We start from the raw sequence: 5329 nt of genomic DNA, 5'->3' as shown, positions 1-5329 counted from the left end.
CATGCCCTGCAAGAGGAGGAGAAAAGCTTGTGCCGAATGAGTCAACAATAGATAATTGGATTGTAATCGCCTCCCTGGCTTCCACACACCACTGGGGGTACTAAGTCTTCCTGTGGGCAATCAGCACTGCACAGTGGGAGGGCCTACAGATTCAACAGCAAATCCAAGGTGGATAGTCAAGAAGGACAAGCTGCAGATGGCCAAATTTTCTTTCTGTCTCTCCCGCCCCTTTTTTCCTTACCTAAATAACTGACTGTCTGAGTTATTTACTAGCAGATCCAAGGTAGAGCCAAATCTTTTGTGGAAGATGGGTGGAAGGCTAAAATGGATGGGTAAAAAGCTAGGGTTTTGGGGAGAACTCTTTGCTGAAATTCTGTGCTTTGAAGGATGTGCTGGTGGAAAAAGAAAGTGTATCTAGGAGACAGGCAGCTGATGAGTTGGGGCCCTTTGCTCTCCAAACCCTATTGGTGGCCAGAGCTGGGTTTAGTGTACTTATGGGAGGCTTTCACCCTCAATCTTCCCCAGGAACCACTGTCCCAGGCAGCCCAAAGGTATCTATGGCCAGCAGACCTGGCCTATGGGGCACCCCAGCCAAGCAAAGGGAACGTAATTCATTATTAGGAAAGGAGGTGCCTTTCACCAAGAAAAGGAAGGGGAGTGGGGCCCTGGAGGCAGAAGGCTGGGCAAAGTGGCAGGTAGCCAGCCTCACTCAGGCTGATGCAGTGCCCAGACATGCCAGCCAGTCAGCTCGCTTGAATTCCGAGGCCTGCAGGAAGCCTTGGACTTGGTCTTCCCGTCTGATTGAGAGTTTGTGCAAGTGTGTCCTTCGGAGCTGGGCGTCCCCACTGGTTTGGAGCTTCCTTGCAGCAGCTGCTCTGTCACTGCAGCCTGGTCCCTCTCCAGCTGCTGCCTCTCCCGCTCTTCTGCATACATGTCTCGGGCCTTCTGAAGCATGCTATGGCCCATCTGGATGGCCGCGAATAAGTTCCAAAATGTGTATTTTGGTGACAGAATGTATTGGAACACCAGGCAGGAGTAAGAGGTCTGCCATAGCAAGAAGTTATTCAGTGGCAATTCTCCAGAAGTCTGCATCAAGATGTCAGGATGAGGAGAGTGGTTGGTATAGAGGCACTTACCAAGCAGGGACTCATCAGAGATATCACTGGGATCCAACAGGCCTTGCTCCACCCCCGAGGCCATCTCTCTCTTGGCATTGCTGATCTCCTGACGTAATGTGTATCCAAAACAGACATTCAGGAAAGACTTGTTGCAGCTCTTCGTGGCCTGTACAGCTTGTGCAATCAGCTCCTGGAGATTCAAGGGTAACAAGTGCAGACCGCCCAGGACCCAGATACACAACTCATGCTTCTGCGTTTTCTCGTTTCCTTCCATCAAGCAGCTGAACTTCTGCCGGGCCAGATCCATAAGCCCTTCTACCTTACTCTTGGAGCATTTGAAGCTCTCAATGTTGAATGTGTAGACAGTAACCTCTAGGATGCCCGGGTTCAAACACCACCCCAGGGTCTCAGCTAGCTTGTTGAAGCCCTGTGAGTGGCCTTCCTGCCGCTCTCTCTACCTGGCACTTCTTGGCATAGTGACGGTTCTCCTCCATTATTAGTGCAATGTGTTCTGGCATTGGGCCTGCCTTTACGATATTGGTACAGAACCACTCCCATAGTGACAGCTCTCCTTCCTTGATCCATGACATGGTTCTTTTCCAATCAGAAGATCACCCAGAACAACCAAACACCAGCCAGGTAATCTACACCAGATTCGCTGTGCTGGGCGCATCCCCACTGCTTCAGTGGGCCGGCACTTCCTCACGACCTAGAATTTCAAATGTTAATGGATTTTCCAGTTTTGCTCTTTATACATAGTTTAAAAATTAGTGAAATATAGATTGAATTTCTTTTTTTAGTTTTTTTTAAAAGAAAATTCCTATACAATGTGTAATAAATATGTTAGGGCATAGAAGTTAAAGTCTACATTATCTGTGCCTACCTGGCTTGATGATCCCTAACAATGAATTTAGATAGCAAAAAACATCTCAGGGATGTGTCTAACATAATATTACATCTTCTGTTTTGCCCATTGCTTTGTTCTTAGATAAAGGTAGTGGTGATGTGATATTTCTATTGCTATCAGCTGTCTTGGAAAATATATTTAAATTCTAATTAGTGGTAAATGATATGAAAGATTCTTCATGTGGACAAAGTTTATCTGGGAATTTGCAGATGAACCCAACTATAAAAAGGTAAATTATTATATATTAGTTATTACTTAGTTTTGTTAAATTAAAAATTGATGGGCTTAGAATATAATTGTTTTCCTCTGTAATACACAATAACATAATACACTGAATTTTTTTTTTTTTTTTTTTTTTGTTGTTGTTAACATCTAAATGACTTGAAAAGGCTTGGAGCACCAATCTTAGACTATATAATCCTAAAGAAAAAAGTTATCTCAAGTACTTCTGGTCTACTAAATCCCATTGAATGCATATTTGCTCTGTTACTTAAAGGTTAAGCCTGACACGAAGGTACAGTATACACTTCTGGGGATTAGCAGAATTAGAGAATTCTGAATCCTAATTCCATAGCTCCTAATTCCTAGTTAAGAAGTTTTGGACAAGCAGTAACCTATGCCTTTTACCTTAGTTGTTTCATTAGTAAAAAGAACAACATAATAAAGCCCAAACTGTTAGCTTTATATGAGGATTTCAAGATATAATATATTCAAACTTTGTATCATAGATCTTGATTACAGTTATATCTCAACAGTATTAACTATTATCAGTGTGCACCAATATAACAATATTTATGAGATCAGCAGATGAATGCTTAATCACTTCTATGGCAGCAGTTTTTTTTAATGCTACAGCAGGCTTCTTTTATATTCTATGATAATGGTCCTCCACCATGACTGTACACAGGAATCAAGTGAGAAGCTTAATCAAGTATAAGCCCCACACCTCTTCTTGAGAGATCCCGATTTAATTTGCCCGAGTATGAAACAAACTCCAGTAATTTTTTCAACTCTCCAGATAATTATAATGTGGTGCTAAGATTCAGAACCACTGCTCTAGGGAAACCAGAAGCCCCATATATTATGAACCATTTGCTTATGAAAAGCATTGATCATGAGATTTCAAGTTCATTTTGTTGATGAAATGTACAATCTCAATTTCATACATATGGAATTATTAGAGTGGACTTTCACAGTCACCGATTTAATATCAGTTTCACCTGCTTGCATTTAACTCTGAAAGCTCCGTGACTTGCTCTAATGTGTTCAGGTATTGGAGCATTGATTGGATGGATGGAAGGGAAAGCTTGTACTAAGAACTGAAACAATTACTGAGCTTAGCAATAGCACAGTATTTCCAATATGTATGAGACAGTAAGGTTTTATTTTTCAACTTATATTGCTATATGTATAACCCTCAAGAAGGTACACACACACACACACACACACACACACACACACAAACCACACACATAGTAAGTTTTTCATGAGTTGTCACTTTATGTCATGCTGTCCCATAGGTTTTAGATAAGGTTACACAAACATTTTTCTACATCTCAATGAAAAGCCTAGTGTTGTACCAAAAATCTTTGTGAATTCCTACTAATCTTACCCTGTCAGGTCCACTTCAGCTCTAACTTATGGCCTCAAAATCTTAATCCCATTACATATCTTGGGGAAGAACCCATTACTTTGCCGTGATGTTGAAAAAAATGTGGAACTCGTTCCTTCAATTTGAGAATCGAATTCTGTATTTTTTATTTAAAGAAAGAAAATATGATTCTTAAATCTTTTTCTCAAAATAAAGAACAGTGTCCAAAAGTAAATCCAAAAACTGCTGACAACTTTAAACTAAAAGATTGTTCCAACTTCTAACCATTAATCTCCTACATTTCTGAGGGTTCCAATATCAAGAAACTTTCTAGGAATTCAAACCTCCATAGAACTTTTGTGGTCTTTTGAAAAGCATAGTCATTTCTCAGAAGGTGCCTCTCTTGGCTCAAGGAGGAGAAGACAGAATTTTCTGAGTTCTCCCATTAGGAATAAATTAGACTGAGTACTCTGCTATTCGATTTTTTTTCTATTTTAAATGAAAATATTATATAACCTTTTTCCATAATTAGATGAGAATTTTTTTAACCAGTAACTCTTTTATTTTAACTTAACAGGATTTTTCAAATTCTGGAACAAGACTCAATCTCATTGTTGCAGCTCCTGTTATCACACTTAACTATCAAAACTTATATCTATCAGTGTAATACGAATTCTAGTGATGACAAACGAGTTACTTTTTTCCTTCAGTGTGTCATATTTTAGTTACATATTGAGAGGAAATCTGCAAATCTTTAGTCTACATACCAACCACAAAGAAGATATCAGTGTAGAGTGAGTGTCCCTACATAAACTAAAAATATGAAAGATAATTACTTAGTTAAGTATTAGATATATGCAAGTAATGCTACATGCTGACTATACTGATTATTTAGAGACATAGAAACCTAAATGAAATGGTTAGTATTATCAGCATATGGCAGTTATAATGATTTAATCATGAATAAGTGCTTGACTACAACTATCTATGGTGAAAATATTATTAATTTTTACTATAATTTCTACAGAAGAATGTCTACAATATGATTTTTCCAAATGATTTGGCTGATGATAGCTTATTGGATGAGCCTAAACCAGAGAATATCAGAATCCTCATTGTTCATAAACTTGGAGAAGACATTATTATTTCTGTTACTATCTTACCCACCAAGACCCACTGTGATTGTAAACACACAGACATGTGAATTGTTCTTAGTCCATACTTGAAAGGACAAACCTTACTTGATTTTATCTTTACTTTCCTACATTCTAACCAAGAACTGTGAAATACAGTTGAAAACCTCAGTAACTTACATAATCTGTAATTATCAGCTCCCATTTTCCACCCCTCATGTAGGATATTTCCTAAACTTATTCAAGTTTAAATGGCAAGAAGAGGATTGAGATTGCTTTTTTATCTGCAAATCATCCATATGTCTCTTCTGTATTAAAATTCTGTCATAAAGAGGTTTTCAATTTCCAAATTTATTCATTTATTTGTAGTATCTATGCAATTGTGTATTGTAAAATGAATCTTTCATGAACCAATGGAGAAATTTCATTTTTTAAAAAAATTTCTTTTGTCAATATTTCTTTTTAGCTTTCAGCTTATAAATATTACATAAATGTTCTGTTTCTCTAGGTATTTCATGTTATTAAATACAATTAATATGCTATTTTATTTGAATTTTTAAATGTGCATAATATATAAATA

The 5329-nt window shown here is 38.0% G+C and overlaps 1 pseudogene; it reads right to left on the bottom strand.

The window, feature by feature from the left end:
• Positions 1 to 709: 709 nt before the first annotated feature.
• On the bottom strand, positions 710 to 1708 carry LOC100410922 (dehydrodolichyl diphosphate synthase complex subunit DHDDS pseudogene; annotated as a pseudogene).
• Positions 1709 to 5329: the final 3621 nt, after the last annotated feature.

This window comes from Callithrix jacchus, chromosome X (assembly GCF_049354715.1).
Source record: "Callithrix jacchus isolate 240 chromosome X, calJac240_pri, whole genome shotgun sequence".
NCBI classification, from domain to species: domain Eukaryota; kingdom Metazoa; phylum Chordata; class Mammalia; order Primates; family Cebidae; genus Callithrix; species Callithrix jacchus.
Note: the sequence above shows the minus strand (reverse complement) of the source record. Positions and strands in the feature narration are given on the sequence as shown.